The sequence below is a fragment of the Haemaphysalis longicornis genome, unplaced genomic scaffold (genome assembly GCF_048455015.1).
Source record: "Haemaphysalis longicornis isolate Haplotype H1 unplaced genomic scaffold, Haemaphysalis longicornis Haplotype H1 scaffold_26, whole genome shotgun sequence".
Taxonomy (NCBI): domain Eukaryota; kingdom Metazoa; phylum Arthropoda; class Arachnida; order Ixodida; family Ixodidae; genus Haemaphysalis; species Haemaphysalis longicornis.
The window spans coordinates 2,387,915-2,402,165 of record NW_027526319.1 but is presented as its reverse complement, the minus strand read 5'-3'; the positions used below and the strand labels follow the sequence as shown (position 1 = coordinate 2,402,165).

The following is a 14,251-nucleotide window of genomic DNA, read 5'->3' as shown; positions in this document are numbered from 1 at the left end:
GCGGGATCAACAACATCTGTGGCGTAATCGTGACGTCAGCATCGCGCGCGCGTGGCGCGATCGTGGCGTGTTAAAGGCGGGTGTCGGCGAGGCTGGAACGCACTCATCGCCGCGCTCTCTCGTCAGCAGTTGCCACAAGTGCAACAACATTAACATAACGCAAACTACTTAACGTCGTGCGCCCCCGGAAATGCTCTGCATTTGATCGTGCCCCTCGCGAGGGGGATGTTTCACTGCGTCGCCATGCGAACAGTTTGCCTTTTTTCTTCGCAAGAACCAACAACGCTAAGCAGCACTCACGGGCGCCAGTTGTTATAAACGACAGCTGAAGTTATGGCGGGAATGAGCGCGAGCTCTCCCGCACCGCGCAAGGAAAAATGAAATGGTGACTTACGTTTTCAGCGGCGGCCACAGCAGGCAAACAATGTTATTCCACCAGTCAGGTATACTTCACAGAGCCACCGACACCAAAATGCACCTCACAGACACGTACAGGAGTACTACCGCAGTTTCAATGTCACAAGAGATGGAGCCGTCGGTGCAACGCGTCCGTCCACCGGCCTCGCCGCGGGTTCGAAGAACATGCAAAGGCACAACGCTGAAGTAGTTCGACGGTCACCATTGCGTTAGGACACTCAAATGACCCATTCCTACTGAACGTGTAACACTATCTCACGCTTTTTTGAATACGCTGCACTTTAGTTTAAGTACGCTTTGTTTCATGGCCCGATGCTGTGGCTCTTTAGGTACTACTTTTTGCTGCGTTGTGGCCTGTTCACCCGCTCTAACCGTCGCCGTCATGGGCTCGGCAAGCTCAAGGCCAAAATGCGCTTTTGTCCGTCAGCTGAAGCTCGGCTTCCGATCAGCCTTCCGTGTGACGTTACTTCCGGTCGCCGTTTGCTTGGCGCTCACTCAATCTTTCAGCCAAGTTACCGATGAGTGGCCGACGGCTCGGAAGGCAATGGGGACCCATGGGGATTCCAATCATTGGCAATCGGCCTCGGATGCTTGGGTAGATGTTCCCTTGTTAGAATTGTTACTTTAGTAACCTGCACCTAGCATGCAGCAACTTGGTTGTGTCAGTAGTAACTGTCACATATATCTTCTATTGTTATTTATTCAGAACACTACAAATGTTTTTTATTTCTCCCGCACACCTTGAACAGATATAAAGTCATGTCCTAATGTCAGAGCTTCAGGTCAAATGACGTGCCTTATTAAGTGGTGCAAATGCAAAATCATATTTTTAATATTTGAGGCTACAGTCAGAGTCAAGGGCCTCCTTAATGTGTTATTGCTAATTGTGACAAAGATGCAAGTATTATTATTATATTCTGTGGTGTTAACCAGGACATCCTCAAGGTGGTGTAAGTTTCTACAAAGAAAAGTTTGACATCCACCAGAATGCAGCCGTACGGCTACAGAGCAAAGCTGTACAGCTTTTTCAGAAACTTCGCAGTTGAAGAAAAAAATCCTGGATGAGGACGAATTTTTCTTCAACTGCGAAGTTTCTGAGGAAGCTGTACAGTTTTCCTTTGCAGCCGTACGGCTGCATTCAGGTGGATGTCAAACTTTACTTCGCTGTTACGGGGGGGCAAGACAAAGATGAGAAGACCATGTATAGTAATGAATCTATGTATTTACAAGGCAATGAGATCTATGTACAAGCGTTCATGGCGGTCCCAGCCATACTGTGTGCGGCCAACTCCGGTGGTGGCGTCGGTGGGTGAACACGGCACTACGTGATACCTTTGACTTTTTTTCTCCTCGTGACAATAAGAATGACCGTCCTGAAAATCTGGAAATCTCTCAATGACTTTCAGATGCATAGTGGCCACGCAGCCTTTCTTTTTTGTTCCCTGGAGCTGGGTTCTGGTCCTTCTGAAGGTACTTTCGTTTCACTCATGGGGCTGTTCGTTCTGGAAGAAAGAAAGTGTCTGAGGTGTTGTTTTGTGTCAGGCAATGCATACTGACAACACTGAAAAACATAAAAGCATTACTCTTGTAGATGAAATATTTCAGTGCACAAGCACTATGCTGTTGAACCAACAAGAAATCTGTGCGCTTTGAAGCCTAGCACAATGCTATATACCTACAGAGTAGCACATGTCATTCCAGCAAAGGTGTAGTGTAACAAAAGGGCTATTAACTCAGTCATTTCAGTCAGCAAACAAGTTCAAATACTCATTCAGTGTGCAAGCACAAGAAGGGTTGGCCACAACAAATCTGTGCACTTACTTTGAAGACTAGCACAGCGTGTACATATCCAGAAAGTCGTACATACACACACATGAGTATTAGGTAACACTTTGTAAGAAAGAATTCATGCTGAGTCTGGCACACACGTCAAAGAAAACAAGCAAGATCCATTTGGATCTGCTTCATGATGCAAATGAACCAAGTGAGACATGTTTATGCACCTCAAATGAATCTGCATCAGGTCATCCTATATTTTTTGTGTAGCTAGTTGATACCTGAACCAGAATAGCAAAATAAAGGTAACATGAAAAGTAGCCACAGGAAGTGTTGGTTTTGCAGCACGCTATTATGAATTCCAGTCCTTCATTTTCGTGTAAAACTTCAAATACCCCTATACTTGATCCATACCCGAAAATCAAGTTTTCTAATTTCTCCTTGAAAATTGCCCGTCCCCAAAAGGGCGTTAATAGTGCAGCAGTAATAAGCTCCCAGGTGACTGCCAACCAACAGTACGTAGCATTTAATTGCCTAAGCGTACCTACCCCTTCTGCCTATAGGATTCATGAAGACCAAACACACGTTTGGTTTATTGAAACAAAACTGCTTTATCCTGGTAAAAATGATAGCAATTTTATCGCAAACTTCAAGCGACTAATTGAGATGCTAAAGCAAGCACATGAAGCAGTGGCAATTACCCAGGTGCTTTCCAGCAGTTTTTCGATGTCGTCGCAGAATTGTATTTGTGCTATAGATGGCCGCTGACCCAGTCCACCACCAAGCAATGTGACTGGGTGATTGTAGTGGGGTTTCTAGCTCTGTTCAATTGTGTCACTTGAATATTAGCCTGCAGTTAACAAGGAAACCGATAAGTATTTTTTTTCGTGCGGGCCTATATTGCATCACTCCTGCCCATTCTATGGCACTGAAGTGTGAAATATGAAAGCTTTACAGCATTTATAGCCTTTTCTCAGCTAAAAAAAGTCATTTGTGGCTGGAATAGAGCTCAGTGAGTTAGCAAAGACTAGTTCTTTCAAACTGAACAGAGTTGCATATTGTTTTATGGCTCCCTTTAAGCACGTGGGAGCTGATCACGAACCAACAATTATGCTTTACATGCAGGCACTCATCAAAGAATCAAGAACTCAAATAATTCCTATGATATCGTTGTCACCTATATACTTACCAAAGCTGTTGCCCTTCTCTCGTGAGTCTTGTGTTGGTCTTTGCCTAAAAGGCATCCCTTGTGCACACATGAGACCACTCGAAATGGAAGCTCCAAATATATTTGCACAGCACCATTCTGAAGGGAGAAAGGCAGGCGAGCTGCATGAAAAAAAAGATGTACTCAAGTGTTGAAAGATATTCTAAAAAATGCGCCCTTCTAGTGAATCGTGGAAAAAATGCTCTAGTTAGGAAATACTCGTAAAATGGGCATAGGAGCTTTTTAGACCAAAAAGTTCTGAAAGAAGAAAAACAACAGGTCCTAGTGCCTTCATATTTCGATGCAAGAGGGCTGATAGTGCTCCTGAAAAGATGTCTTCCCAGCTAAGCATTTGTGTTTGTAGGGGAAGCCGTCTTTTGTGGTATTGGTGTAAGCTTGGTGTCTGTAAGCTAGCTTTCTCACTTTGCCTGTTCTGCAGTGAAGCATGGTCATCTACGGAGGGAGAATGATTACAGAAGACGGCTCCAACTCGTGTGTTATCAAACGTATCATGAAACAAGTTATATTACTCGCTAAGACGACCCCAGATGCGTGAAACTGGGCTTCCATTATATTAAAATGGCCAGTTAAAAGTAGCGAAAATGGAATTCGCTCTAGATAAGACAACAATACACGCATCAATCATGAAGAAAGATTACGATAGCATACCTTTATTTCAAAAATCACGCATTCGCATGCATTCACGCTGTTCATAGATGCATGCGTTCACTTGGTGTGTGAAAAATAGTTCTTGCATTTCTCTCATCTTTATTTAGGAAGGGATACGGTAGTTATTTAGGCAAGACAGTGTTACAAAGAACTTACCTGCACCTTCTTTCAATTTTCCTTGCTTGTACTTCGATGAAGTCGTCTTAAACGAAACGCCTATGGTCAAGAGATCATGCAACAAAGCCTGGAAATTGTCGTCGCCCTCTATGCAACCAATACAGAATTCGGTACCCTTCTGCATATTCTTTACATGCTTGCGCAGCACAGATTCTTCGTCGCTGTCTGTTTCAGACATTGTTACTTCATAACTCTGTTGCTGAAATCGTGACGACACGAGCCACAGACTGGCAAGGAGTTCGAGACTCGAATAGAGGAAAGCGCGGATTTTGTTGAGCAATAGTAGCAAACAAAAAAGCAATGGTGCAACAGGTGACGTCAGGATGACGTCGAAAGTTGTAAAAAAAACAAAAACAACGGTGCAGTACGTACGTCGCGATAACGTAGGGAGCTTGAGTCACGTGATGTACGGAATGACTTGCAAATAGAACGTCCCAGCATGGCGGCCAGACCCCACCGCGGAAGCGATGGCGATAGAGCTAACGCGATTTTAGTACGCTGATGATGATAGTTGTACATGGCCACCATTGGTCGTCGTTCGCACCAACGCCAGTAATTTCGTACACTCAGAATTCGTTATTTTGAGGTGTTGTTTTATATGAGGATGATAAAATTTGATACGTTATTCTGAAATAATCGCTTTTTTTTGAATTCGTAGTCGTGAAATATTTTTGGATAGAAATTAATGGGATTTGGCAGGGGATTTTCAAATTGTTCCTTAATCTGAAAAATCGTTAATCTGAGGTTCGCAATAACGGGATTTGACTCCGCGCGGGCACGAGGAGTTGGCAGAATGTGGTGGACTCGCTCTTTCACTTTCACAGCTATGCTTAATTTTTGCGAAACGCTTCCCTTTTTTTACGGCGAAGCGGGTCGGGACACCACTAAGTGAGGTCTAACAAAATGCGCGCCTCTGCGTTGATTCCAATGCTAATGTGGATTTAAGATAGTTTTATTTAAAATATTAAGATTTATTTTCCCCTCTCTATTTGTCTATAACGATGGGCTATTTCAGTAGAATTTTTCCCACGTGTCTTTAAAAATTGCTGCACAGATAGATGTATTTGCTGTAAAGAAGTTGTTTTTGATAGTAAACAAAAAGCCGCTTACTGTAACATGTTAGTCATGTTCAGCAACACGTATTTTTTTCGATATTTCTGTATTTAACTTTGTATTTTGTATATTTACACGGGTTGCCCATTCGTGAGGTACTGGTTAGAGCTCATGTGTAAATATTGAGACGGGTAGACGCGCTTAGAATTAGATGTATTTACGCTATTTACAAAAGGGGAAAACCAGAGACACAGCAGATGACCGCTCTAGCTCTTGCTTGGCGCCACACCGATCGTCGTCGTTCTCGTCCTCCACGATTGGCCTCATGGCGTGCAGGGGGATTTCTCTCCATAGCAGTGGCTTCACCAATTCGCTAAGGAAGGCTACACCGTAACATAACCCCCGGCGGCGGAAACGCCGTCCCGGCGTGTTCTATCAAGGAGCCGACAACGTAGAGGTGTAGGGTTTGAGCCGAGCGACGCGGACAATGTCTGTTGTAGTGACGGAAGAGGAAGGCTGAATCGGGGTGATCTCGTGCGTCACGTTGGTAGCCCGGCGTAACACCTTGTAAGGGCCGGTGTATCGTGAAAGTAGTTTTGATGACACACCCACGTGGCGGCGAGGAGACCACAGAAGGACGAGCGGTCCTGGGGCATAGTCTGCGTGATGGTGGCGCTTGTCGTAAGCAGCCTTTTAGTAAGCTTGATTCTGGTAATGCGGGCACAGGCAATCTGTCGGGCGTAGTCAGCGCGGGGGATGGCATCGGTCGCGTATTCTATCACAGAAACGTTGGACGAAGGAAGTAAGGTATCCATCGGCACGAAAGGTTCCCTTCCGCACAAAAGGAAAAATGGGGAATATGTGACGGTGTCATGCCGTGACGAGTTGTCAGCAAATGTCACAAACGGTAACGTTACATCCCAGTCGCGATGGTCCGGTGAAACATACATGGCTATCATGTTGGGTATCGTACGATTAAGGCGTTCAGTGAGCTCATTCGTTTGAGGATGATACGCAGTGGAGAACTTGTGCTTAGTGCCGCACGAACGCAGGATGTCTTCGATAACTTCGGCTAAAAAGGACCGCCCTCTATCAGTGAGAAGTTGGTGAGGGGCTCCATGGTGCAGAATGACGTCATGTAAAAGGAAGTCCGCCACTTCGGTAGCACAGGAGGTTGGAAGGGCCCTGGTGATTGCAAAGCGAGTTGCATAGTCAATGGCAATGGCAACCCACTTGTTTCCCAGAGTGGGAGTAGGAAAAGGTCCGAGCAAATCTAGGCCGACACGGTAAAAGGGTTCAATGGGGACGTCGATGGGCTGCAGGAGGCCGGCGGGGGCCACGGTAGGGGTCTTCCGTCGTTGGCAGGGATCACATGATGTTACATAGCGCTTCACCGATCGGTACATCTTCGGTCAGAAGAACCCACGGTGAGCGCGGTCGTAGGTCCGCGTGATGCTTAGGTGGCCTGCAGTTGGTTCGTCATGAAGTTGCTGAAGGACGGACAGTTGCAAGTGATCAGAAACGACGAGCAAAAAATCGGGGCCATCTGTACGAAGATTTCGACGGTATAAAGTCCCGTCCTTGAGGAGATAGTGACGAAGGGAAGCATCCTGCTGGGGAGAGTGTAGGCGTTCGATGATGTGCCGCAAGCGTTCATCGCGTCGTTGTTCGACCCCGATGTTGAGCAGGCATGAGATAGAACAGACTTGGTCTTCAATCTCATTTCCATCTGGGCTGTCGACGGGATAGCATGACAAAGAGTCGGCGTCCTGGTGTAACAGTCCGGAGTTATGGACAACAGTAAATGAGTATTCTTGAAGCCGGAGAGCCCAGCGGCCGAGCCTTCCAGTGGGGTCCTTCAATGATGAGAGCCAGCAAAGGGCATGGTGGTCTGTGACCACAGAGAAGGGCCGTCCATAAAGATACGGCCGAAACTTGGTGACTGCCCATACCAGTGCCAAGCACTCACGTTCGGCAATGGAGTAGTTCCGTTCGGCTAAGGACAAGAGACGGCTTGCATAAGCGATCACGCGATCTTGGCCGTGTTGGCGTTGCGCCAGAACCGCTCCAATCCCATGGCTGCTCGCATCCGTGCGAACTTCTGTAGGTGCGGAAGTATCGAAATGACCAAGGATGGGAGGTGTGGTCAGTCGAGATTTTAAGGTCGAAAAGGCACGTCCTTGATCAGGCCCCCAGGTAAAAGGCACATTCTTCTTAAGAAGCTGTGTCAAAGGGCGTGCGATGTCGGCAAAACCTTGAATAAAGCGTCGAAAGTATGAAGATAACCCAAGAAGGCTACGTACGTCTTTGGAACAAGAAGGGACAGGAAACCTTTGAACTGCCTTGAGCTTTTCGGGGTCAGGTTGTACTCCCCGCGCGTCGGCACGGTGGCCGAGGATTGTAATTTTCTTGAGTCCAAATTGGCACTTAGGGGAGTTCAGCTGCAGACCGGCTTTGCGGAAAATGGCAAGGATGGCCGATAGACGAGAAAGATGAGTCGCAAAAGTAGGGGAGAAGACGATCACATCGTCAAGGTAGCAAAGGCAGGTGGACCATTTGAAGCTGTGAAGGAGTGAGTCCGTCATGCGCTCGAATGTCGCTGGCGCACTGCAAAGGACAAATGGCATGACCTTAAACTGGTAAAGTCCATCGGGTGTAGTGAAAGCAGTTTTTTCTCTGTCCATGTCGTCGACGGCGATTTGCCAGTAGCCTGAGCGAAGGTCGATACAGGAGAAGTACTTCGCACTGTGGAGACAGTCGAGGGCATCGTCTATTCGGGGTAATGGATAAACGTCTTTCTTAGTAATGTTGTTGAGATGACGATAGTCAACACGGAATCTCCAGGTGTTGTCTTTCTTCTTGACCAGGACCACCGGCGATGCCCAAGGGCTGGAGGAAGGCTCGATGATGTCTTTTTGAAGCATCTTGTGGGCCTCCTTTTGAATGACCTGGCGTTCAGTGGCGGAAACACGATATGGCCGCCGATGGAGAGGGCTCGCGTCACCAGTGTTTATTCGGTGTTTCACCAAGGTTGTTTGGCCTAAAGGGCGGTCGTCGGAGTCAAAAATGTCTCGAAAGGAGCTCAAAGGGTGTAAAGGTCGTTAATTTGCTCTGGTGTTAGATCAGGGCCAATCATGTTAACAAATTCATCAGATTTGGCCTGGCGGCTCGGCGCATTATTCCGAAAATCGGAATGCCCTTGAGTCGTTAAAGGGGCACTGACACAAAATTTTGAAGGCGAGATAACTTCGGAGATAGATTGGTGGGTACACATATACATCATCTGCAAAATATCAGCGGCGAATACAGCCTAGAACATATTTAAAATCAATTTTAAAGTGTGCGAAACGCAACCGAGCAGCCAGCAGAGGACCACGCGCAATCGACATCCCGAGGATATTGTGTAAATAAACAACATCCAAACACGTCACGAGTTTGTGTTTGCCGCTTCCACACTGCCGGCGTTTTTCGCTGGCTCGCCCGGCTCGCCGCTCCAATCGGAGGGCCGGAGGGCGGAGCTTCTGCTCTCGAGAACGAACGACCCGATCGTTGGCGGCGGAGGCGCCGTGATTTCGTCAGCTAATCGGGCAGCTGGCCGCGACCGAAGTTCTACAGCGATTCCAGGCACTCTGTTTCTATTACTGTTTATTACCATTGGATACGAAAACGCGCCGGAGGCACGAAAAGCCCACTGAGCTAGCCGCACAGTCACTGTGCAGGTGGCGGCCACGGCCGCGAAGTGGCCCAGGACGGCGCAGGTAGCTCGAGTGATAGCTTGTTACCTCTGCACGAAATTGTCCCCAAGTCCCGACCATGGTGGCTTACACGAGAAAGGAGTTAATGATGCGATGGCGGGTTGCATTAAAAATTGTCATCTGCACCGCTTACGAGAGCGGCACTCGAATATCCGCCGCAGTGCTAAGCCGAGCACATCCGTAGGCGGACCTGTAGGCAGACCGGCCGGCTACTCCCAGCGCGCGTCTTGCCACCCACCGTCTCGAGCGTCGCGCGTCGTTCTTTAGCCGCGGTAGCATTTGCACTCGCAGCGCCTGCGTCACATCCACGGTCGCTTTTCAATTAAGCGCCTCACGAGATCAGTACGTGGGGGCATTCGCAGAAACTGCCGTCGATGCGGATTCGACAGTGCTACGGCGGCTCTGCTCTGTGATATCCCTCCGACGGTCACGTGGTCAGCTTTGTTCACACAAAATCCACAAAATCCATCGTTTCGCGGCACTCGCTGAAACCGAAACTGCGACTGGCGGCATTGAAAATGCCTCTAATTAAACAACCGTCGCACGCTGAAGCAAATGAGGTTTATACAGGTTATAAGTAGGTCATTAGCTACTTATCGCAACAAAAAAAAAAAAAACAAGATGCAAATTTTTTGTGTCAGTGCCCCTTTAAGGTCAGAATGTGGCAGTGGTCAAGGGAACGCAAGTTCGCCAAGGACATTCCTTCGTAGACGACTTGTGGGGAAGAACCAAAATCCAAAAGCGGAAGGGTAGCGTGATTGTTGGTGACTGTAATGAGGGAATGAGGAAGAGTCACCTGTCGTAACAGCAGAACGTCAGTGATCGGGGCAAGGACGTACGAACCATTGGGTACGGCAGGGGTAGAAAAAAAATTAACATATGTGAGAGTTCTTGGTGGCAAACGGGTGAACTTCTCCGACCGAAGGCGACATTCTACATCGTCAGGGATATGGGGAGAAATTGGCAGTCCAAGTCGAACTTCACCCGTGGAGCAGTCGATGAGCGCTGAAGTTTCTGTAAGGAAGTCGAATCCAATGATGATATCGTGGGGGCAGTGCGGTAGGACATGAAACAATACAAAGATGTGGTGATTTGCGATGGTGACACGAGCGGTGCACGTGCCAAGAATGGGTGGCGTGCCCCCATCGGCGACTCGCACTACACAGGAAGGGGAAGCAGTGCGAACTTTTTTGAGCCGTCGGCAAAGGTCCGAACTTATTACAGAAATTTGCGCACCAGTGTCCACTAACGCCTGAACACATACACCATTGACAGTGATCTCCAGAATGTTAGGACGTGGCGAAACAGTCAAAAGGGGATTTTCGGGCCGGGTCGTCAATGCAGCGTCACCTCTAAGCGCTGCATCGTCTAGTTTTCCGGAATGGGGCGTCCAGGATAGGGGGGAGAAATAAAACGGCGGGGCTGGGGTGACGGTGATAGGCGACGGCGAGGGGACGGGGAGCGACTGTGGCGGCCAATAAGTTGTTTGACAGGCGAGCGGGAATCCGGGGCGTCCTGGGTTCGGCGAGGGGCAAAAGGTCGGGTCGTCATTGGGCGTTGGCAGCTAAAACCCGGAACGGGGTCGTGGTGGCCAGCGGCTTGGACAGTAGCGAGAAACGTGACAGACGCGGTGACAGGTGAATCAAATTGGTTTGTCGTCAGGTGTACGCCATTCATCCGGGTTGCGATATCGCGGAGGCATGTACGGGGCACGGAGAGCAGTGGCGGGGGGAAGATCGTGGGTACAAGGACGACTTGGGGAGCACAACGAACCGAGGCCGCGATTATCAAGTTCCTGGCGTACTACGGTCTGGATCAGGGATAGCGTGGGGGTTACGTGGTCTGGTGGGGAAATGAGAGTTGGTGGAGCCATTGCTTCCAGCTCTCGGCGCACAATGCGTACCACATTTTCGGGCGAAAAAGAGTCGCGCGGAGGAGGTGGTGAGCTCTCCCAGGACGACGTGGCCGCTGTGTTGGGGAGCCTAGTGAAGTTTTGCACAATGCGGCGGCATTTTACTTCCTCGAAGCGTCGGCATTTAGCAAGGACTTCATCCACGGTAGAGCAGTTCTTGATAACAAGTAGGTTGAAGGCGTCGTCGGCAATGCCTTTCAAGATGTGGCCGATCTTGTCGGACTCAGACATTGTGGAGTCGACCTTGGCGCAAAGAGAAAGGACGTTTGAATGTACGCTTAATAGAGCTCCTTGGCCGTCTGAGCACGCGTCGAAAGTTTTTGCTTGGCAGCGAGCTGACGTCCGAGGGCCTTCCCAAACACCCTCTTCAGCCTCTTTACAGATATCCCAGCTAGTGAGCTCATGTTCATAGGTATCATACCACATGAGGACCGTCCCCTTGAGATATAACACGACGTTTGCCAACATGAACGTGGGATCCCAGTTGTTATGGCGACTTACACGCTCATACATGGTGAGCCAGTCGTCGACGCCGACATCGCCGGTGCCGTAGAAAAATCCAGGGTCCCGGGGGTGGGTCAACACAATCGACGGTGGCATGGTCGGTTGATGGTGCTGCCCAGAATCGGTAGGCATGGTGTCCTGAGAGAGCTGGCGTCCGCTCCGAAGCTCCGTCGTCTCACGGGATCGTTGTAGCACCTCCACCAAGATGAGACGGGTAGACGCGGTTGGAATTTGATGTATTTACGCTATTTACAAAAGGGGAAAATGAGAGACACAGCAGATGACTGCTCTAGCTCTTGCTGGGCGCCACACAGATCGTCGTCTTTCTCGTCCTCCACGACTGGCCTCATGGCGTGCAGGGGGATTTCTTTCCGTAGCAGTGGCTTCACCAATTCGCTAAGGAAGGCTACACCGTAACAATATGAACTTCCACATCACAACAGGAGGACATTGAGGCAATGATTCAGTTCTTTTTTTTTTTTTTTTTTTTGCAAATCGGAATGTTTTAAAACCCAATACCTGAGAAGTGTTCGTGATACTACGGTTTCAAATATTCGTATTATTGTTTCACAGCTCTATTTTACTGAAGATCAACTCGAACCATTGATACTGCGGATATATGGGAAAAACAAGCTAAAACAAAACGCCGTTCCAACATTGTTTTCCCACCGGCCGGCTCCAAAGCAACGAAAACCTCCCGCCAAAAGATGCGAAATTCGCACACACTTCTAGCAAGGTGAGCGATCTCTCTGCAGCGGCAATAACCTCTTCTGATAATTTACAATTGATATGCGTTATCTGCCCGTTTTGAATGAGTGTAGCCAATATTCCCCGAAGTGACTTGTGCGGATAAATGCACGCGAGTGTCATTCTGTGCATCAGTTCATTGTTGCCGCAGGCAAGGTGAACTTCGTGACATCTGAAAGTAGCAGCTGTAAAGAACATGTTGCCTCGTTATCGCCTGGTTCTGCGTCCAATTCCTCAACTTCGTCCGTTGGGGAGGTATATGCGGGATCCCCCTCTGCCAGTCTGTCGGTGCCGACGCAACAGACACGACTTGCAGTGATGGGCGTGGACGACGAAACCGTAATAGCGTCTGTGGAAAGTCTGCCCGAGGTTTTTCGTAAGATTCTTTTTTTTGCTGTTTGGGATTAATGTTGAAGCACCTTCTGTTTCTTCACAGGGTTTTTATGTTTAATTTTATTTACAGCTCAAGGCCTACAAACGCGCAGTCCAGCAATAGCCAGGAACATATGAACGCGGCTTTGTCAGGTGAGAAATTATAGCTTTGTTTTGGGCTTGTCGATTTTTTTCTGGTTTGCATACCACAGGTTCGCTTGTCTTTGTGAATTCAATTGCCGGTGACAGCACAGTTTCAGAGTCCGGTAAACCTTTGGACGCTGGAGAATGTACGTTTTGGTTCATGGTCCTCGGTTTCAACATCTGTCAAAATGAGCTATGTTCAGGAGAGTGATGATGTTCTATGGTTTGTCTTTTTTGTTTTCAGCCGAAGAGCCCCTTCACTTGCTCACCAGTAACAGCGACAATCACTTCATCACCAAAGATTTTTCTAACGGTAACCGCTATCTTTAACGTGTGGCTTTGAAATGTTTGCATCGATAATTCTTTGTGCAGGTTCCCCTCATGCAACACACAAGCTTGCGCCTACCGTCAGTCTCAGAGTGCCTCCTGTGTCTTCGCACCTGGAGGCCTGTAAGCGACTTTCTGTGGTGATCTGTAACACGTACGACGGGTTAATAATTTGTCGCCTCAGGCTTTTCGTGTCTTTTTTTAGCATCTCCGCAGGCGCTGTTGGATCGGATAGCGCAGCTGGAGCGCCTTCAAGAGAACACCAAGAGAAAGTTGGTCACAGCAAGAAAGAGGTACCTAAAAAGCGAAAACGAAAAGTCCTGCTTGAAGAAGATGTCAACGAAGACTAAATGCAATCAATGCAGTGGTTGCCAACCGAAGGAATGCGGTGGGAAGAAAGCACCCTTCAGTCCATGAGGCTACGCCTGACCTGTGGATCCCGTGGCTATAATTTCCTAAGAGAATACGGATACCCGATTCCGGTAGAAAGAACCCTTCAAAGGCACATTCAGCACGTCAAGTTTCGACCAAGACTCCTGACCGACACACTGGACCTCCTAAAGGTAAAGGTATTCGATTCTCATAGCCAAAACGTACGTCCGCTTACGTCCGCCACCACAAAGACCCAGCGAAACAAGCGCCTGAGTCCGACGTCTATTGTCAGCGAGCGGAAGCCGTACGTAGCGATTACAGTGTTGTTCACCGCCTGCAGCAACGATATGTTCTTGCTACGTCGGCGATCCTCGGGGGTTGCCGGGACAACAGAAATTTCGGCTCCTGTGTCGACTAACAGGCGCGAGTTGCTTACGCGGTCGACTACGAAGAACTGGCGGCTCGGTAGAGGGCCGATGTCGTAAGCCGCCGTTAACGACTGGCCGGAGCGTTTCCCGGAAACGAGCAAGGTTGAGTGCAGTGGCTAGCACCCGTTCCAAAACGATGGTGGTACCAGCAAACTCCGGCCTGCCTATCTCGTGTCTGGCTTCTCTGGGAAAAGCTTGGCTGTTGTGAAGAGGATCGGTTGCGTCATTGCTCGTCCTGTTGGGGGGTGCCAGACAGCAAAAGTTGCTGCATGGTCTCGCAAAGTTGTTGCACTTTCTCCTGGAGGCTCGACAGTCGATCTGGTTGTTCGTGTGTTCTTGCAGCAGCTATGGGCGCGAAGGTTGGAGTAGAGTATTCCGTAATGCGATCGGC

The 14,251-nt window shown here is 48.7% G+C and overlaps 1 pseudogene; it reads left to right on the top strand.

Annotated features, from left to right (window-relative positions):
• Window positions 1-11,983: 11,983 nt before the first annotated feature.
• On the top strand, window positions 11,984-14,023 carry LOC144172827 (uncharacterized; annotated as a pseudogene).
• The last annotated feature ends 228 nt before the right edge of the window (window positions 14,024-14,251 follow it).